The 22,917-nt window shown below is 45.6% G+C and overlaps 1 long non-coding RNA gene across 3 annotated transcripts in view; it reads left to right on the forward strand.

Moving 5' to 3' along the window:
• LOC146798582 (uncharacterized) overlaps positions 1-22,917 on the forward strand; it is a 277,424-nt gene that overhangs the window by 124,369 nt on the left and 130,138 nt on the right. The gene's annotated exons all lie outside the window — the stretch shown is intronic.

Genomic DNA, 22,917 nt, shown 5'->3' on the forward strand with positions numbered 1-22,917 from the left:
GTAGTGTGGCTCTCCACGTAACTGAACCCCCTCATAAAACCGTCCCTGACGGGCATGCGCTGCCAAGGGCTCGATCGCCAGAGCAAACAAAAGTGGGGACAGCGAGCAACCCTGTCGAGTGCCTCTCTCTACTTGACAAGCAGCCGAGATAGTACGCCCCGTGCGGACTCTAGCCGTGGCAGAGCGGTATAACAATCTGGTCCAGCGCACAAAGTGGTCCCCCAGGCCGAACCCCTGCAGCACCCGAAACAGATACGGCCACTCCACGCTATCGAATGCCTTTTCGATATTCACCGATAGTACTACGGCTTCCGATGGGCCCTCCTCCCGGTCCCCCATGATCCGCACTAACCTGCGAATACCCGCCGTGGTATTCCGCGTTGGAATGAAACCCGACTGGTCCGGATGTACCAGCACGCCCATGTGGGCCATGAGCCGCGTGGCCAAGATCTTGCTAAGGATCTTATAATCCACCGAAAGCATAGAAAGCGGGCGGTACGCTGACCTGGAGGACGGGGCCCCATCTTCCTTCAGTAACGGGACTATGATCGCCTCCCTCAAGGTACCCGGCAACCCCGCACATATTTCTACTTGCGCTGCTATCTGCCTTCTTATGATAAATGTCAGGACTTGCAAGGCTGAATCACATTGCCGGCTCACGTCAGCATTCATGATAACCCCACTATGAAGAGCCTCTCACTGACTTCATTACAGGCACAGTTTAAATAATAAACACCGGTTTTATCGCATTCTGCTAGAGCCCCAGAATAACAGCTTTATTTAGTCTGGAGGGAAAGAGTTGTCTTCTACGAACACATAATAAAGTAAGCACATTGCATTCTAGTATGTGTATTTCTGGAACTAACAGTGCAGACTATAGAACATCAATGTCTACTAAAAATAAATGTGTGCATGGCATTCTCTCGTGTTAGTGAAAAACATGTGCAAACTACCATCTCATAAAGATGCTAAGCTAAAACGGAAAACTAAAATGGGGACCACATGTAATCCATATAACATTAGGGCCCTGATTTGGGAGGCCTGCAACAGTATCATGCTATTTGGCTGTGATTATCTTGGTTTCACAAGCTCTGTCGATGACTGAGAGCAAGAAGACTTCTTTGCTGTGGTCCGCCAGATCATCTGAGTGCTTGGGTCCCAGTTACTGTATCTTATTACCTTGCAGAGTTTCATGAACTATGAGAGTTGTGGTTTATGTGCAAGGACAAGCCTAGCACTATTGTAAACATGTGCAAAGTATTTGGGTCTTTCTCTGTAATGGAATGTTGTCCCACCCCCACTGAACCCGCAGGCTATTTTGATGTCGAGAGTTAAAGGTTTTCTGCCTCACGGGGGTTCTCAAAGATCCCCTCCACCGTACTTAGTCCTCGGTTTTTTCCTTTATTTTCAGAGCTCTATCTAATTCACATTTTTGCCTGCGCTGACTCTTTTTCCACGGTCTATGGTTTGAATAGCTTACAAAAGGTAACAGAACAGTAGTGTGGGCTATATGGGCTGCACCAGTAAATAAGCCCTCAAAATCTGATATAGCACAAAGGTGCTCACACTTGACTTGACCCCACAACTGAGCGGTCAAATTTCAGAGAAAACGAATTGTTTCTTCTAATAGCAAAGATAGTGTCAAGGAGCACACTAATATCTAAAGCAATTTAAATGTACAGTACAATATAATCTTTTAAATCATGGAATTAAAGAAACATAAGTGAACGGGAGTCTTGCTAGTTCTTGAATTCAGTTATGTTGTTTTTATTTTCACAATTAGAAGAATGAATACATGCATCAGCCCAGCCAATGCGTTTCGTCCGTAAAAGGACTTCATCCGGGTTAAAATATGATGTGTTATCAATACGAATGGAGCAGGCCTTCTGATGGAAAATAGTTTTATTTCGAGTTGTGAATTCCTCGGAGCATGCTATCAATCACCCAAATTAAAGCCTCGGTTGCTTGAGATAAGAATTTCCAAGAATGGAGTGATTCTTTATTGATAAATAGATGCAGTTGAATCTTATCAGAAAAATTCTTGATTAATATAGATCTGTGACTCACAGATAGACGACTGGCAAGAAGACTGAGGATATTTGCTCAGGAGACCGTACCTTCTTTACGCTACAGGGAATCCTAGCGATTATATATTAATCAAGAAGGATTTTTTCTGAACCTCCTGCTTCCAAGGATTGCTGACCCCACAGCTGGATACAGGCCCTCTACCGAGCCTGGTGACCCCCTCCACTTTGACCGGTGTTACTTCCTGCACACATTAAGGAAGAGTGGTGATGCACAAACTCAGACTGCTTCGGTGGAGCCTCGTGCTGATCTTTCTCTCTTGGCCTGAATCTCCAACGAACCTGATTAAATCCACTCCTGCTATCCTTGACCTGCTCATTTTAGCGACTCAGGACTCTATTCACTGTTCCTTCACTGAATGCCTTTGTGGCCGAGTTTAGAATCAGGAGCCACCACCGTAGTTCACTTCCTCTACATAGTAGATCCGATATACCTCTGACAAAAGAGACCCACAATGCTCCTGGTGCTTAAAAAACTTCAGGTAAAGACCGCTCTTCACGGTTCTATCATGACCGAATACCTCAGAGCAAACTCGGCACCTAACGGACTGCTGGTCCGTACGGCACCGAGGATCTTTCTGGAAGACCTAATATTCAGACGCGAATGGAGCCAAATTGCATGGATATGCACCCGGGATTGGATCATTTTGATTATCAGCACCGCAAAACGTCTGTCGGATGCTTTGATTGTTAAGATTAATATAGCAGAGAATGGTCTCAAAACCAGCATTAGCCTTTCTGCATATAAAACTCGTCTAGCAGAAATAAACTCTGAAATCTCTGACCACCGAGACTACCTTCTAAACCAAAAGATAAACAAACTTCAGAAGGATCTGAAGAGATTTGACAGGGAAAAGATTTATCCCTATACCAAAGAGGACTTCCAACCAACAGAAACCGACAATATCTCTGACGATGGATCATCTACGTCTAACCAGTCAGGCCGCTCCTCAGGTAGCAACTCAAGTAATCACAGCTGGGGCCGTCGCTCCAACCCACAGGGCCTATTACCACCACCACTGGGGCCACCACCTTTCTACGGTTTTCCACCCCAATCATTTCCACAACACGGACCCATGTGGTACCCTCCATATAACCCACTACAACAGGGTTTTCAGCAACCATTCCTCCACAACCCTCCTCCTTTTCAGAACAGAGGCAGGGGCAGAGGCAGAGGAAGAAGAGGAGGACACAAGCAGGTCCATTGGCAAGATCCGGACAACCAACAGAGAACAACGAGAAGCATGGCACAACACCAACAAAAAAAACTGATCGTCAACCTGTCTTCGAGACCTTTGAACTCCGATGAAACCACAGCCTTGGAATTAGGACTCGGGTTTGTCCCTACTCCACAGGAGGACAACTTCAGAACTAATGAGGAACTACACCAACTGTTTCGCAAAGTTAGACTGAGGGCCTTCTTTAAAAACAACCAAACACAGACTGAGGACGACACTGGCCTGAGACCCCCGTCGAAATTCACCCCCACTTCTGGTATGGTTCCACACGAGGTCCTCACTTTCGAGAAAGCTGTTCTCAAGGAGGTCAATCGATTAGAACCTCCTAAGTCTTACAACAATTTTCCCAATAAACTACGGAGAGCGGTCTCCACTCTTCAGAATGATGATTCCATCGTAATAAAACCGGCGGACAAAGGGGGCGCCACAGTGATCCTTGACATACAGGACTATGAGAAGGAGTGCCTGCGCCAACTTAACAACACTGAGTACTATGAGATTCTGGAGACCGATCCAACTCCAAGACTATTAAGCCAGATCAGAACCTTGGTTAATGAAGCAGCAACAGAAGGATGGATTACGTCTAAAGAAGCAGCCTTTCTGGTGAATCCATCTCCAAAGATGCCCTACTTCTATCTTCTACCTAAGATCCATAAGGGGGTGACCCCGTGCCCAGGCCGTCCGATCGTATCCGGGATAGGCTCCCTCCTGGAACCTTTAAGCCAGTTCAGCGACTTCTTTCTGCGACCTTTGGTCCAGGCTACACCAGCTTACCTCAAAGACACCAGAGATGTGCTCAACCTCATCCGAACCATCAATGATGAAAACACCGAGGAAATCAACCTACTGCTCACACTGGACGTGGAAGCACTCTATACGAATATACCGCAGGAGGCAACCATTGAAGTGGTGAGCAACTTGTTACAAAATTCGGAACTCCCAACGTCGACACCGGCAAGCTTCATCTCGGCTCTCATTGCCCTTGCTCTCACCAACAACTATTTTATGTACAAAACGACCATCTACCACCAGGTACAAGGCACCAGCATGGGTAGCACCTTTGCGCCGAGCCTGGCTGGATTGTACATGTCACACTTTGAGACCAACCACATCTTCACAGACTCCAATCCGTTTCACCGACACCTTGTCACTTGGAAACGGTACATAGACGATGTGCTGGTCCTTTGGAGAGGACAGGCGTCCGAGACACTGGAATTCTTTGAGTGGATTAACAATCGGGACCCCCATTTACGCTTCACTATGACTTCCAGTGAAGAGAAAATTCCTTTCCTGGATTTATCTATCCAACTGGAAAATGGGATACTTCACACCAGTACGTACAAAAAAGAGACAGACTGCAACAGTCTCTTGAGTTTCAAGAGCCACCACCCAAAAGCTCTACGGGAAAATTTACCCTATGGCCAGTTTCTCAGGATCAGACGCAATTGCAGCAAACTACAGGATTTTGAAAGACAAGCCAATACCTTATCTGAAAACCTGACAGAGAGGCACTATCCAGTTAAGGTGATCAACCAAGCTAAAAAACGGGCTAGGAACAACACCCGTGAGGGCCTCCTGGAAACAAGAGAGGCCGATACCAATAACGTAATCACGTGCGTCACAACCTTCACCCCTCTCTCTAACAAAATCAAAAGAATTATCAACCGTAATTGGATAATCATAAATAGCGATGCACTAAACATCCCAGCACCTCGTTTTGCCTTTAAAAGAACCACAAATTTAAGAGACCAATTGATTAACACACGGCCACGTCAAAAACAAGTGAGGAAAGAGAACACCCTCTGGGACCTCCCAGCAGTGAAGGGGCATTACCCGTGCGGCTCATGTAGTGCCTGCACCTCAACACGACACACGAAAGTCTTGCAAATTGGTGAGCTAAAATGGGAACAACGGAGGCATACGAACTGTAATACCACTAACTGTATATACTTGATCTCGTGCCCATGCGAACTCTACTATGTGGGTATGACCACCAGATCCATCAAAACGAGGATCAGTGAACACAAGAGTACCATTAGGCGAGCCCGCACAGCCACTAAGTTGACGAACCACTTTCTGGAAAAAGGGCACCCCTGTGAAGCGATCCAATGGACCATCTTGGAATCCAATACTAACTGGACTAGTGAATCACTCTTTAGACGTGAACAACGCTGGGTGCACCGCCTGCACACAGACACTCAGGGGCTCAACGATGATATCCCATGGACCGAGCTGTAATACGGTCATATCTGTATGCAGCTGTTATGTGCACTCCATCTTACATCCGTCCCTCCGTCTAAGAACGCGCCTGGAGGAGCAGGCAACGAGTGGTAGACCAACCCTCGTCTAGACAGCTCTTAGGTGTACCTCCCTGCCCTTGTCTTAAGTCGTACCGATTTAGTAACGACACTGCTATAGCCTAAACATATCGGGGAGACGATGGAAGTATCACACCTTTACTTTTTAGGGGCACGCTAGCAAGTTAGCACCCACTCCGTCATATCCTCGAACTTGGCATCAAGCCGGATAGCCCCGCCTGAGGCTAACAGTGACACACGTTTTTAGCCTAGGCACCCCCACTTGTCTTAGTCTACTACTCCGGTAACAATACACCGAAAGTACCTCACGGCCCGCATGCGCGTAGTACCACTTTCCCCATACACCACGCATGCGCATAAAAATCTGAACACGCATGCGCAAGAGAATACTGGAACCCTAGGTTGCACCACGCATGCTCAGCTCCGGTCTCACATGACCCATCGTCTCATTAACACCGGAAGTAGGCACCTCCTTCAGTCACGGGTCCCACTCTTTAAATACCATGGGCCAGGCGAAGTCAGTTACCTCCGAGCAGGCGTCTGGACCGGGCAGGTTTCCAGTGCCGTCACCTGAGCAACCCGTGAGTAATCCTCGAGGCGATCTATCTACCCAACTCACTACGTAAGTTACTACCCTGCTCCACATCGGAGAATGATGTAAGTAAACCTAACGCTCCACTTTTGTCTCCTTTACCCACCTGGGTACTCCCTGCTGATACCTATTCTTACCGACTTTCAGCCCTAGATGGTGTGGGCCTCCTACGCCGCTTTTTAACTCATGGAGTAATTTCAACTCTTGCTATAGGTAAGACCACTCGTTGTGCACTTGACTCGTGTTGAACCTATGAACTCAGTAATATTGTTAATTTAGCAATACACGTGTTTTTTTGTTCTTGTGACTGGCCCGGTGGACAACACACCAGGTGAGCCCGCTGCACAGCCGAGTGGAGGTTTCTGGGCCCCGCAGGGCACAGCAGTTTACCCAGCGACCCTCTAGCTGGGTTCTGTGATTGCCAACGGGACCCGTAACCCATTGCTGACTGACATGGGACTACACCCACGCCTGCCCGTTTCTCCTATAAACTTGAGAGTAGCCTGGGCCTCCAGATGTATGATACTATGACTGTCTCATTACAATGTGTGATTTCTCGAATTGCTGTTTACATATGCAGATGGACAAGGCATGTCCGCATATGTATTTTAACCTCTCCATTTTTTCCTTATATTTTTTTTTTTATCCTTCTTTATGGTCTAGGTCCATTGCAAAGGGGGCACAACAGACTCCTTTTTTTCACACACTACCTGTTTAGGAGACACTGCACTCCCCCCCTGTTGCCGAGTGAGAGGGTGATAATTTACCCCCCCACTACACATAGTCTGGGCACCTCTCCCCACACTTTTCACTTCTACTGGTCCTGATGAAACGCCATGGATCATTCTGACCACTAAAAGGCGCGAAACATGTCGACCATTTGACCTGTATTTCCAGTTACTACAGACACATTACGTCTTGACAAGTAACATTCTTTTCACGATTTTTATTGTACCAGGGGTACCTTATTAAAATAGCTTCACAGGTAACCCTTAGGTATTTTTATCCTTGCACACACTACCCTCACCACTGACCCCGGTACTCCCCCTCCGCATACCCGCATGCACCCATCGGCAGCTCTCTAAAAGATCTCCGCTAAAGAGACCCTTCGGGGGACCCGTAGGGCATTGCACCGCCGGCCCGACGAGGAGCACCGCCCGATGATGAAGCATGACATCCCTCTGGGTGTGTGAGGGCAACAAGAGACACCTGTGTTGTCTCCCCCCATCCTGAGTACCCCACCCTAGACCTCTAACCCATAGATCCATCTCTTTCTTTGTTTGCCTCTTGTTGAGGCCTGGTCTTGGTTGACCTTCAACCATACCGACCCTGGAACAGTGCCTTCTAGTAATTACCGCTATTTGATGTGTGTCTGACCTGCTGGCCTTACGGGTCATGTGATTTGTTGCTCTAACTGCCCTGTGATTGTGGTGAGTGGGCAGAGTCTCATTGTTAATAGTACTTGTCTGGTCGACTTGCTAACACCATGGGTAAAGACAAGGCTGCCCAACCGTGGACCTCTCAGATTCGAATGGAACAATTCACAAGGGGATCAGAGAGTGGGCTTACCAGAGGCGCTGGCGGTGGGACTGGTACTTCATCACCATCATCTGGAGATTTTGCCACTATCCTTCAACCCATTCAAACTTCACAGATGGCTGTGGAAAACAAAATTGGAGAATCGCAAATGGACGCGGCATTGCTCCATCAAGACCTAAGAGATGCTACTGCCCGGATTACGGAAGCCGAATCTCGAATCTCCGCAGTGGAAGATGAAGTAAGCTCCTTTAAGGCCCAGGCCACTGGCCTTCTTACCCACACGGCAGAGCCACATTGTTGCAGTGAGGACGCTGAAAATTGGCCCTGGGGTAATAACATGCGAGTGATTGGTGATCCTTAATTGCACTGCGGTCCTCACCTTTGCCCACCATTCTACTCCTGTAGTTCTCTTGCTTCAAGAGACTCACCTTTTAGGTAATCATTGCCCCTTCCTGGCGCGGAAGGGATAGGACAGGGTGTTTCACGCCAGATACACTTGTGGGTCCTGTGGAATGGCCATTATGTTGCGACATTCCTTTCCCTCTCAATTTCTCGTGAGGTCTGTGATCCTCAAGGTCGCTTCCTCATGCTCTCTGGTACACTTGAGGGCCAGACTGTTAATCTGATGAGCGCCTATGCCCCACCTGCAGCCCACAGCATCTTTCTGCATGATTTATCTAAAGCCCTTTTAGATCTCTCTTCTGAATTGACTGTCATAGGTGGAGACTTCAGTACGGTTCCTGTCCCAGAAATCGATGCTTCCGGACCCCCTTGTTCTCTTAGCATACTGCGGCCCGTTGTCTCTCTGACTGGACTATTGCCCTGGGTCTCTGTGATGCTTGGAGGATTTGGCACCCAAGGCATAGTCAATACACACATATGTCAGCTGCGCATCATTCTTATTCACGAATAGACCTTGTCTTCTTGCCCGGCCCTGTTTGTCGTGCAATTTCCCACACACAAAGGCACGGACGACTGGGTGGAGATGGAGCGACGGTCATTAAGACCATATAGCGCTATACGGGGATGATGTTCTGCTTTATTTGGCAAACACTGAGATGAGAGGTATCGGGCCTTCAAACCAACCCCACCCCTGGCCCCCATCCTGGGCATGCTTTGAGTGGCAAGATGACATCCTCATCTGCCACCTTAGCCTCAAATATTTGGGCATCTGGGTTCCCCTACATCCCAAGCTCACTTGGTCTCCTAATTTGGAACCGCTGATGAAAAAAGCTAAAGCTTAAATGGCAATCTCTTCCCCTGAATTGCATGGGCCGTATCGCCCATCATAAAATGAAGATCTTGCCCCAGTTTCTTTACATCTTTCAAAATCTGCCGCTTTTGATACTGTGGAGGTAGTTTTGGACCCTGGATGGGGTAGCAATCTCCTTCCTTTGGCATGGCTCCAGAACCTGTCTTGCATTCGTACATTGTCAGCGAGGACCCTTTGATGGCGGGCTGAGGATGGCCAATCTCTACCTTTACTATCTGGCGTCACATCTCCTGGTTATTCATGACTGGTTCAACGAGGGATGGTCAGTTACTGCCGATCGCTCGGAGCTGACCTTGTTAGGATTTCCCAGATACTATCCATGCTATATGGCTCCTCTATCTCGGAGGATATACCCGCAGTGACTAAGGTGGCCCTACAAGCTTGGCAAGTGGCCTTAAGGCATATTAAATGGGATGCTAAAATCATGCCACAAACACCTCTCTGGGATGGTACCTGGCTACGGGAAGTGGTGCCCCTAAGAGGCTTTGGAAGGTGGGACCTTATTGGTAATTCCCAGCTGGGGTATGTTTGGATAGGAACAAATATGCATTCCTACCAGGAACTTCAGGGTCATATGCATTGTTTCATACACAGTTTTACAAATATCTTCAACTAAGACACGCATTACATTCACATCTTTCACAAACTGCTTTACTCCCTGAGTTCAGTTCACTGGAGGCTACACTTTTGATGAGTCACTTGGGCAAATGTGGGATCTCAAAAATGTTACGTACATTGATTATTAATATTCAGGGCACCCTGGATTTTCTTAGAGCCTGATGGGAATATTGGGTGGGACCCCTTGAGGATGATCACTGGCGTGATGCACTGACGGCGCTATGGGTGATCACAACGTCTTACAAATTGATTCAAATTCAAACTTATTATTTGTATACTGCTTATCCCTCTCCAATTAGGCTACATTGAGCGGGACTGCTTCAATGTTTTCATTGTGGCGCAACTCAAGCTGACTTTTATCATGTAGTTTGGCAATTTGGTGGTGGAGGAGTTGCCTGAGATGCTTGGTTGGGAGGTCCCCCTTTCCCCTCTAAAGCTTCTATTCACTGGCGTAACGAAACTTGAGAGAGACCCCTGCAAGGTATGTAGAGGAGCCCCCTCTGGACCCAATCAGGAGCTCTCCGGTCAGAGTACTGTGCTGAGAGGGCCCCCAAAAGCTTGGGGGGCCCACACCGCGGGGGCCTGTGTTACACCACTGCTTCTATTGGGTATGCTCGAGGGCTCCGGTGGCACCAGGGCTGACCGATAATTTCTGGGGACAGCCCTTATGGTTGCTGCGGGACTTTGCAGCCCGATGGGGATCCCTTCCTACACTTGCCCAGTGGTGGACTCGTGCTAACAACTGGAAAAGCCAGTTTTTTAGGCCATGGGCTGCCCCCATAAGCACAGAGGAGTGTGGGGAAAATGGCTGGGGCAATAAGCATATTTCTTCGTCTAGGAATAGGAATGTTGTTGTTACTTTTCTGCAATAATGTATTGTCTCAATTACATGCCAATGCCTTGAGAATGTGCTATGTATTTTCCTTTGCTGAAACAAGTGAGCGTCAAAATTGAACTAATGTCTTCTGCTTAAAATTAAATAAAATCTGTTTTTTAAAAAAAAACAATACCTACAATGAAACCCCGCACCCCCATATGAATTAACTCTTCACGGTTAAAAGGTGGAGCAGAGCCAGTTGGACGTCAAACTGTCTGCCACCCCACCATTAATATACATATTTGAGTAAATGATCAAATGAGTGTCACTACTTCACTCCCCCACTCTGTCTAATGATGAGGTTACACACATCGGCGGATTGCTTAACCATGTTTACGATTCAGGCAGTTGTTCAAACCCCAACAGACTTTGTTGTTATGGAGTCAGAGCAGCCACCGCTCGCAGCTTCTCTGGGCTGTCTGCCCCTCTATCTCCGTCGCTACTCTAAGTCATACTCACTGTCTGATTGCGTTTGTTCCGCTTCTTCTTCTTCTACCATGTCTTATACCATGTGTTCTCAGATAAGGTTAGGCCTATGTTACATCTTGGTCCTTTGTGGCTTATGGGCACCTCTCTCCTTGATCCAGTCCCAGGCCGCTGCCTTCAGGTGTTCACGGATAAGTTAGGGGCCTGTGTTACATCTTGGTCCTTCCTTGGCTTATGGGCACCTCTCTCCTTGATCCAGTCCCAGGCCGCTGCCTTCAGGTGTTCTCGGATAAGGTAGGGGCCTGTGTTGCATCTTGGCCCTTCTACGGCTTATGGGCACCTCTCTCCTCGATCCAATATTTGGCCTCTGCCTTCAGGTGTTCTCGGAAAAGGTAGGGGCCTATGTCATATTTTAGTCGGTCAGTGGTATATGGGCACCTCTCTCCTCGATCCAATACCTGGTCTCTGCTTTATTTTTATTTTTTTAAATATGCCTTAACTTGAAATTTAAGATGCAACTTTGCTGGAAACATCAGTGTGTATTCCAGCAGTACACGACACGGACGGTGCTCCTTTGAGCCTGCACCAAGCTTGTATAATCGGGGAACCACATAATCCTGTGTGACTCCAGTTTTCTATCCACCACTTTATGTGCTGCTTTAAGAATTGTGTCCCTGTCTAAGTAATCAAGAAGGCGCTTGAGTATTGAATATGGATTTAACATGGGGGGTGGACGTTGAGCCCTCAGCCACCCTTCGCCATCCTCACCCTCCTGAAATGATTGCCTGTTCTACCCGCCATGCTGTCAGAATATTAACCACTGTGTCTTTCGGCTTCGGGATGGAGTCTTCTGGCTCGGATATATGCCCTTCCACCTCCATGACTGTCGACTCCGTTTCGCAGATCTTGTTAGCTCAAGAACATGTCAAGGCAGGCCTCATATACTCTGCCGTCCAACGAGGTGTATCTTTCCTTGATGGCTTGCAGGATGTTGTCTTTTTTAACCACAGTCTGTTCTGTGTTACCAGTTTCCATTGTCCCAGGAGATCCCAAAGTTCCATTTGAAGAAGGCCCCAGTTTACATCTCCATTTATTTTGCAGTGCGGGTGCAAATCCCTTGATGTTACCTATCTTTTTCGGGACTATATGCATTGGCCATGGGGAGCACAGCTGACGGGAGTTCATGATACCATAGTATAGATGCCTTTGCACAAATGTTTGGCACATTGGTTGCTGGAAAGGGCAGTTTGCTCTCTTACGCCAAAATCATGAATGTCTCAGTTTGCCCCTGGAAATTCACTTCTCTTTGTGGGAAATGAAATAAAAAATATTTTTGAATGGAGCACTACTGCCCAAAGGCGTCTAGGCCCTTTTTGCTGCAGGAGCATTAGAGGAAAATGGATAGGATCCTGAACCGAGGAATAAATAAAACAGTTGTTTAGAAAGCTATGTTTTCAAGTCTTTCTTGAAAGCAGGAAGACCTGTGCATTTTTACAGGGAAAGAGGAAGAGAGTTCCATCTTTTAGCTGTACAGTGAATGAAGCTCCTGCCTCCCCAGTGAGCTCTCTTAACTTTGTGTACGATGAAATTGTGGGCAGACAAAGACCACAAGACTCTGGACGGGCAGTAACAGATGAAATCCTGCTTCAGATATTCCGGGTGAAGACCATTCAATGCTTTAAATGCAATACAAATTACTTTGAAATCAATGCGCTCGCTTATAGAAAGCTAGTGGAGTTGGGCCAAGGCTTGAGACCCAGAATGATGCTTCGGGATCCTAAGAAGCATATGCGCCACAGAGTTCTGCAGAGTTTGTAATTTGTTCATAAGTCTTTTTGCTGCAAATCAACATAAAATGCATTGCAGTAATCATGTTTTGAAACCACGAGTGCGGTAACCAACAGGTTCTGTATGTCTTGAGGAATAAATGGAAAAATCTTCCTCAGAATTTTGAGAACGAAAAAGACGAGGAGGTCACAGCATTGATGTTTTTGTCCAATGACAATTTGTAATTGAAAATGATACCAAGGTTTTTGGCTTTGGTTACCAGTGTAGGCAGGGCTGCAAGTTCCTTTGGCCACCAAGTTCGAGACCAGTAAGATGTATTGTTGCCTAGCAGAAGCACCTTGGTTTTGCTGAGTGGCATCTAAGACATGTCATTCTTTTCCCCATTTTAAAGAGCCAAAATTATATATTCTATGAAAGTACTTAAAGTGTATTAGACTCAGACGGGCCGGTATGATCAATTGACAGGCAGCCATTTTAGCTTTAACCTAATTGTCCTCCTCCAGGGAATCCAATCATTGTTCCCACTTCTCTCTTATGGATTAAAAGGGATCCAGGCTATTTACTACTAGTGCCTTATAAATTTGAGAATGTTGCAACAATAATGGCTCAGGGAGGTAATTTTAAACAAGAGACCAAAAAAACAATAATGCTACTGTGACACAATCCCTCAAAACACATAAAGCAAGGAACAAAAATACGGTTCCCACAACCATTATTTTGGAAAATCATTTGTTATTGCACAATATTCAAATAATACAAAAATAGAATGTACAATTGGTGCTCCCAAAGTTACACAGGACATACAAAATGAAAATGCAAATTGTCGACAAGAGATAATGGCAGAGGAAAAGTAATTTTTTTAAAAGTCATTCACGTGACTGGAACAAGATGTAGGATATGCTTACTCTTAATTTGCCAAAGAAAGGCGTCTTGTTCCTGTCACTTGACAGACTGATTTTTGTATGAATATATTGCAATAACATATGACTTTCAAATTAAAGGACCTCATGTGACTAGACTCCTATCCATCCCCACCTTGGAAATCCAAATGGTGTCCCAAGACCTGAATCCAGTAAGTCGGGCCACAGATGCTAGCCTAATACCGCTCCATAAGAATGTCTCCCCGGTTATCCGCTTGTACCAGCCCATCTCATACAATGCCTGATGCCCGCTGTCTATCGGCAGCCTAAAGACCCATTGGAGGGCCAGGGAGATCCTATCCCCATAAAATTGTTGGAAAAGGTGTAGATCACCAAGGGTTTCAATCGCTAAACAAACAGGAGGGTCCGCTCTATCGGCAAAGAACCAGTAACTTATCAAAAATTAGTGAGCGGCCAGTAATAAAACGTAATTTCAGCAATTCCCAGGCACTTGTCATAAGGAGATTGCACGCATTTAGAGCAGGAGACTCATGGAACACCTCCAGCTCAAAGGTTGCCAATGATTTCTGATTGAATAAATTGAGGAATCTGTTAGGAAGGGATACTTTTCAATGTATATAGTAGTTGAGGCAGAGGAATCCTCTTAAAAAGGGTTCCTCTTCCCATAATGCAGCAATTTGCTCCACCTGCCATTTGGGATCTGAGTTTTTGGGGTAATTAAAGTCCATTCAGTTCCCACCATCTTGTCAGGTCCCTTGTTATGTACATACAATGCATTTAAACTCTAGCTGCACTCGTGGGGCACAGTCAGAAACACAGGTGTCTAAAGATACGTCCCCCCACAGAGTAGCTATTGTGAGCTTTCCCCAATTGGCCTGTAGGCTGGAAGTCTCCCAAAATACCTCCGGCATGTGAAGAATCCTGGGGATAGTCATGTGTGGCCTACCAGCATATAACAGGACATCGTCTGTGCAAAGTGCAATGTGATTGTCATGACCACCAGCCCTACAGATTCCCTAGTACTGAGCGTACAATTCACACCCACGTCACTAAGGGCTCAATAGCTCGTGCACAAAGTAATGGAAAGAGTGGATATCCCTGCCTTATACCACTCTGAATTTGAAACGCATCCAAGAGGACCCTGTTAACTCTGATTCTAGACCAGGGAGAAATGTAAAGCAATTTCACATAGACTGAATAGGTTGCAGAAATTGATGTTTTCAAGCACTTCTTTCAAGTAAGGTCAACCCACAGAGCCATAGGCCTACTCAAAATCAATTCAATTCAATTCAAAAGATCTGTTGCAGCGGAAAGCTTGCAATATGTTCTCTTTACCACAAATACATTTTTACTTCATTAGGCCCATTACAATGCAATCCCATTGAAACACCATATACCCTGATCAACCTTTTTACTGTATATCATGGTCCTCCAATGAATCTTTTTGTTGAGCTAACAGGGACTAGAATACTTGGAGACGTGAAACAATTTCTTTATGAGGACCTGGAATAAAGAATTGTCAACTCAAACCTATTTCATAGTTTTCTCAGACAAGGATACAAACACTTTGAGACAAGAAAAATTACTAAAACAATGAGACAGAATCGGTAAAAATAACTAATGGAAAACATTTATCTAATGCCTTCTTTTCAATGGACAGATCATGAAATTGCATTTCAAATCAGATTTAATGACAAGATCATTAGTACAAGTAGCCTCACAATACAGCACAGAAAAAAATAGACAGTTTGAAGTTTGTCTGTAGAGAGAAAACAAAATGAAATTCGAGTCTCAGTTACCAATCATACAAACCAAGGCAGGCTGAGAGATTATGTCCGTATTCAATATCGATCTGGCCAAGTCTGTACAGCAACACCGTGTGCCACAGAAGGAGTCAGGTACCCTTCTGCCGAAAAGTTATTTCCTGCTCAACTTTACCAGCCGGTAAAGAACAGGTGTCGGGATCGCAGTTAAGAATAGTTCAGTTCAAGTGAATGGTATAAGAGAGTCAAAGGACAGTCCGACAGCAGGCCAGGCAGAGAAAATGAAAATGACAGCCAGCCCCGACTCCTCCTCTGATGGGGCATTTATACCTCAAATAGTTCCTCGTTTCCACCCATTAACGTATCAATTTCATTAGTCCATGGGTTTCTTTTTGGTCACCCACAGTGGGCTTTTTAATGGGGGTGATCGGTGACTCACAGAAAAATCCGGAAGATTTAAGTAATCCCTTTTGCAAATTTCATTAGATTCATTAAGTTCAATTGTATTTCTCTTATGTCATTTCCATGGAAGTATGTGGAACTTTACTTTGCTCACAGTCCACCCGTTCCCAAACGCCTTTCCCTGGGTTTGCAATAACATTCTTACATTTCTATCAAGAATGTTTACTTGCAAGAAGTGAGTCCATTGTTAACCAATACAGAAAAGAAACTTCACAAAAAGTTCTCATAAGGGCTCAAGTGACTGCACAGGAGAGAAAAGGCGTTTGAGGCCTACATGAAAATTTGCTAAATCATTGCAGTTTATTATTATTATAAATCACACATTCACAAATACATTTCGACTTTTCTCAATTAATTCAATTATTATTCTCTTCAGAGACTACATGTCAATATTAGGTACTACTAAAACCTCTTCTTAGACATTATTTGCACGTTATCATTTTCAAAGCAAATTATTGACGTGTAATTTTGAATACACATGTTACCACATAAACGTTACAGTAAGCTCAGTTTTGCACTATATCGATTCTTTTCAGATTTAAATTTAAGCATTTCTAGAATCTCATTATGCAGATATTTATCTCATGTTCAATGCACATTTGAATATTTTTGTCACAAAACTCTGTTAGCTGTATTTTATTTACTCCTAACACGTAAATATGTTAATGTGCAGTTATCATTGTTTAGGTTTTCGTATCATCATTTTATAACACTCTGCATGCTTTTACGATGCAGCATGAAATCTCACAATTTTCGACTTAGCCAGTCAACATGTTTTCATCAAGAAATATTTTTCGTAATGCTCTTTTTAAAGGTGAGAATTGATAAATGTAGACGTCAGATGATATATACGCTCCATCAGATCCTTATTTCCGCCCATAGGCGTAAAAGCACATAAAAAGATAATTGCATAAAACATAAACAACGCATATAAAGCAACATTATTCAAACATTTTTATTACACATAAAATCAATGGGCGCAACCTTTGATGCAATTGGTTCCCTTAAATCTGTAAGCAATAAATAAGTTAACAGCGGCATGAAATTATATGGATTCCAGCACCAATCAAATTTAATACATATACATTCAAGCTGACGGTATCAGTAAAGGATAAATATATTGCACATCATGAATCACCACTGGCTTGTTTCTCAAGGGAGACAAATGTTTTGCCTTACTCTCCACATTACCATTAGGTTACGGGTTAGTGCACAAATCAACACTTTACTGGTGTCTGATCTCAATATCTTTAGGGTCTCTTTATGCTCCCTGACACCCATATTCAGTACAGCAGAAATATCCAGCATCTCCTGCTACTCGTGAAAACCAGGCAGAAGAACATGACGTGCTCAATGGTTTCTCTGGGGGCACCACAGGCCAGGCAGTGCCAGTTCTCATCCCTCGGGATTCGTGCCCACTTGGCAGTAAATGAATGGAGGGTCAGGGTCCCATACCGGAATTGCAGATACAGACGTCTGGCTAGAGGTGGCTCTATCTTGTCCAGGATTTCCTTGCTTCTGAAGGAGTCTTTGACTGTGAGGAAAGCATCGGCTGGTGAACCTAGCTAGTCTGTGAATGCAGAAGAGAATCTTTGGGTTGCCAAAAGGCTGTTTTGATGTTTATCTTGGCGGTCGCCCCGGCTCTGCCAGGGGCACTCAACAGGCTTGCCTTCCCAATTTCTACCAGAGCGACGTTCACATATTATATTCAGGGTATGTTTCAGGACCCCACATAGCTGAGTATTTCCTCTAAGCCTTGCCATTAAGAAAAGAGCTCTTGGTTAACCCAGATTCTCCTCCATTAGAGTATTAGAAGCAGTCCTGTTTTATCAGATAGAGCTCTGAGCCCAAAGTCCAGCCTAAGTGAGAGTAGGGGAGTACCTATGGGAACGCTTACCAGCAATTGATTTTCTACTAGAACTAAAGAGAAAACATCCATATGACCCCCCCCCCCCTCCCCAGCTCTGCACCGTAGGAGGCTATACCTAGGGCCTGGTGATTGTAAATATGTAGTGCCAGCTGTATAGGACAGAACTGTGAACTGCATGACATCTTTGTAATTCCTTCCACAACAATAGGCGCCAAGTGTTACATCTCCATCCTCCCACCCAACCTCTGGTATCTTTCCACATGGTCACTTCCAGCATGGAGTGGTCTAATAGGCATGTGGGCAGCATACGGATAACCCTAACCTCACCAAGGTCTACCGCAGCCATAAAAAGGTATTCTATCCTAGACTGTGTTTTTTGGATGTAGGAGTAATAAGTGAATGCCATTATAGCTGGGTTCTGAGACATACAGACATCGCTGAACCCCACTGATTGTGCCAATTTAGGGGGAGGGGCTATGACCTTCGTGTGTGTAGGGGAGCCTGTGCTATCCAACCCAGAGGACATTGCAGCATTAAAATGTCATTCTATAATATGCTTTCCTTGTGGAAGTTTTACCAATAGCACAGATAAACCCTGCAAATTATCTTCAATCAGAGGCGGTGGTACATACACACACTACATTCCAAGTTTTCGGTTTTGTTCTCATTTTTTTCAAAAACTAATTTTATTGGGGTTTTAGAAATTAAGACATGTATAGAACAATGCGTCCAATACGTTCTAGATACAGGATGAGAAGACAAGATACTCAGTTATATAGTACACATGTGCATATTTCAATTCCCATATCAATTTTGGTATTATGCAAAGCAGTGTTTGGCCATCTAGCAGTTTGCTTCCAGATGACAAAACACTATTGAAGAAACAGTCCTACTTAGTTAATCACTACATCAACAACAAAACCTCCCTCCCTTCCCAAACAAAGGGTACACCTATTTTTGTGAATTTTTGTGAATAAAAAAGAAAGAGAGATAACGAGTGAGCTATCCAGCCTACATTTATTGCCAGTATAGAGTGGAAGTGCGTGAGTTTACTGAAATGTAGTGCTTGGCAAAAAGGCACAATTACGTCCGTCTCTATCCAAACTCGTGTGTATAATGTCGCATGTGCTACAGTCCAGTAGGAGCTTGATCTGCATAGGGGCCATAACGTGTACCCCTGTGGCTCGGTTGCATGTGACTAGGTTGTGACCGTATCAAGCGATTTGAAGGACTTCAAAGGGAGATCTCAGTTCATGGCAATGGACTTTTTCCTAAGTCCATGGTGTTCCTCCCGGCGCAATGTTCCACTTTCTGCCAGACCCCACCTCTCCATCTCCTCCCTCAGGACTAGCAAGCAAGTTGGGCGGGACATCTGACTTCCATTGTCTAGTTATAAGGCGTTTAGCAAGAATGAGCGCTAAATCTGCTAATTTCGATTGCACCTTGTAACCCTTTGGGCGAGGGTATAGAGCCAAGAGACAACTCTACCGTGTGCCATGTGCTTCCCCCGAACTACCTCTCACAGTGTGGCCACAATCTGTGTCCAGTATGTGGAGAGGGCAGGACAAGACCATAAAATGTGCAGTAGGTCAGCATCCTGTTCTGGACACCTAGAGCAATTTGCTGCTAATGTGGGGAACATGGTATGTAACCGATGTGGTGTGAGATATGCCCTCTATATTATCATATATTGTACAAATTTGAGTCCGGAGTTACGGGAAACACCTTTCGGGTAAGCAAGCAAGGAGGTCCATTCTTTGTCTGACATGACCATCCCCAAGTCCTTGTCCCATCTACCCAGTAATGTCAGTAGAGGTGAGGATGAATGTGCCCTTATGCCAGGGTATTAACATTGTGTTAAGTGTCTGAGAGTGCCCATTAGATATGTTGTGTGTTGGCGGTTTGGTAGGAGCCTAATGCAGTTTAACATAGCATACTAGGCTAGCGTTTAGGAGAAACTACGTGTCTGTGAGCCCCTTTTTATTTATAAAATTAGCATGGTTAAGTAGGAAGCCATCCCCGAATAGTGCGCCTATGGTTGGTACTCCGCTCCTGTTTTTTTCTCATAACCAAGTTTATTGATTACAAGTGTAAGGTTTAATGTAGCAGAATAGCTATCGCCCGTTCATTTCCAGAGAACCCTGCATGAAATATTCTGGTGCAGCCATGTCTCACCAGGAATGGGCAATTGAAACCTGAAGATGTATCTCTGCCTGTAAGAAGGTGATCTGGACCCCTCTTCCTAAAATATTGAACACCGACCCCTCTTGAATTTGTTATTGAGCACATTTACATTCCAGGAATTGACCTTAATAGCCTTTTATACTGTGCAGTGTGTTTAAAGAAGTAAATCCAAACACACAACAACCCAACTTACCCCTAACTCCCTGCACCCTACACTTCAGAACAGGAACTTTCTTACACCCCAACAGCCAACTTGGTGAATATCAATATACTCTGATTGCAAGACCACAGCATCATCCCCCTTTTGTAACATCAGGTACTTCTCAGTGGCATCATCATCATCAAATAACCCTGCCCTCCGCTCATGACACGGCAGCCAGCTGTAAGGGTTTGGTTCCCTCTGAGCAGTGATGACCATGTAGACAAGTCAGATGGTCTAGATACATGGGGCTTTGTCTGTGCTAGTACCTGAGGACGTCGCCTACTTATCTGGAATTGTACTTCTTTTCTGGGATTTAGTGTAGTGATGTCTCCTACATCTTTGATTAGGGGCACTCTTTTCCGACTTCTGACTGCATTGGGTGATGTGTCATCTCTCAGAACTCCCCACCCAATAATCGACAATTTACCTTCTACCCATTCCCAGGCACTCTCAGAGGTCTTGGGAAAAGAAGGACTTCCCTGCATGCAAGGCTTTAAATGTATGTGTGAATGATAGCATCTATTTAAGTTGCATGGCCCTTAGTTTCTGCTTCACCCCAACAAAGGACTTGCGCAATTGACACTTTGGCATTGGCACATTGCAGCTCTGGGGTCTGATCGGACAAAATCAGTAAAAAATCCCTGTCCAGGTAATTTAGTATGTGCCTAATTACAGGCCGTCAATGAGCACTTGGGCTTTCTCAAGGATAAAGCAACCGAAAGAGCCGACTGAGGGAACCAAAATCTGAACCACTACAGGAAAAAGTGTTCTGGTGTAGTGCCCATGGTGCCCTCAGATACCCCAATCACTCTTAAGATGTTACGGAGAGCAGCCCTCAGCATCCTCAGCCCTTCTCTCCAGATCTGCCGAAATATCACAAAGACGTTGCGTTGCCCCTTTTTCTGGAGAGGCTGGACTTCGTCCTCGACCACCAAGTTTAATTTTTCCACCTCAGTAGTGCAGTCTGCCAGGTTTCTGAGATCTTATCTGAGGAGTGAGACCTTGTGTCCACTTCTCCTATCCAGCGCCTCCCTGGACTCTCAGATGACTTGTAGGATTATTGCCGGAAAGGTTTCTTTATTGGGAACAGCTATTGGAGGCGCTGCCACCTCAGGTCCAGCTGGGTGCCAGATGCTCTGGTGTACTTAACAATCTCCCTCTGCACTGGGGTTCCCTTGATGTAGTAGAAAAATTAGGTCTGAGTTTGGTTAGAAACCTCACACTGAACATCACAGCAGGGGCTTGAAGACTGTTACTGATTAACCACCACAGTGTGGCCGTTATCTCATGCACCCCAGTCAGACTGCCTTTCCCAAGGGCCAAGAGAGGAGAAAAAAAAGGGAGTGGGGGCCAGGTGGCCTCTTCTTTGGGGCAGATGTGTTGAAGGAAAGCATTCAGTTACAGCACATCCTAGGGAAAATTATATCGGCAGGGGTGGGGCCTGTGGGTCTGCACAGTACTAGCAGGGCTTATGAAGCAGAACATGGTCTACATCCTCCAGCTGATCATCTTTCAACAGTCTTGCTTGTGTTCCAGAGAGCGCACCGCTCACAGATCTCACTAATAGTGTTTCCTAAGGTGGCAATGCAAGATCACGTTCTCAATAGGTCCCAGCAGGCAGACCAAGGGAGGGAAGAGGCCAGAGTCGGAGGTTTCCTCATGCCTCCATATACAGCGTGTCAGCTCCAGAATTATTGCACCCGTTTTAATTGAGAAGTGCGGCTAGCCAAAATGTTTCCAGCAGGCTCGCCAGCAATGCAAAGTTGCTTTGGCCCTTATAGATCCCATGCAGCTCGTCCACAAGATGCCAGTGCCTGCTGGGTTGGGCATTGCCCACCTCCTCACCAGCGGACTGCCAAACTAGGTCGTCGCCTTCCAGGAGTTCCAAACCGGCCGCAGTGCCCTCTCACACACATCCTCCAGGCCATCTCGGCTTGTCTGGAGCCCTCCACCCCAAACCACCAGTTGGGTATGTAACTGCCTGCCGGATCAAAGTGGATGCCACCTCAGTCCACCAATTTCTCTGCGGTACGCCGTATTTCAGGGTGCCTTAGTGGCTCTCAGAATCAACCCCAAAGACAACAGAAATGAGCTGCAGGGAGGTAAGTCAGCTAGTAGGATTTCACGATAGCCACTAATATAGGATTATGATGGAATAAAGGGGGCCCAACACAGAGCTCTAAAAGAGTGCGGCCACCATGTTGGACTACAAGCCCCACCTCTTGACATACTAATTATTTAGAGCAGCAACTGGGCCTCTTTCACCACCACTCCGATGCACTCAGGCCACTTCTCCCACAGGGGCCGGTCCAGCAGCAGAAAACTATGGCTCCTCTGCTTTGTCATAAATTACAATGGTCTGCAGGCAAGCAATCTCCACTCCTCTGAAGTGTCTGATGGTTATGGATAGTGGTGACCATGCTTTGCACCCTCTCCGAGTTGTATCTGCCATCTTGTTGCGCTGGCCATGCCCATGTAGAGCTAATCTTGTTAGTACTTCTGTCTAGGATAGAGGCTGTTCCTTCGCTAACAGACCCGATTCTGCTTTCACGCCACTCTAGCCATCAGAAGCAAGGCAGCTATTCACAACACTATTGAAGTGGGGAAACAGGACCATAGCCATTGGGGAGCGGGTTGTAGAGGCCAGGCACCCTCATAATAATGCTTTGCTCCGCCAAATGCAACTACCTTAATGCATGACTCACAGGTTAAGGTCAAGCAGTAGTTATCCAAGTAGAAACTAAGCATATGTTATCACTTCCGTCACCTCAAAATATGTTTAGCATGCACACAATTGAAGAC

The sequence above is a fragment of the Triturus cristatus genome, chromosome 9 (genome assembly GCF_964204655.1).
Source record: "Triturus cristatus chromosome 9, aTriCri1.1, whole genome shotgun sequence".
Lineage (NCBI taxonomy): Eukaryota > Metazoa > Chordata > Amphibia > Caudata > Salamandridae > Triturus > Triturus cristatus.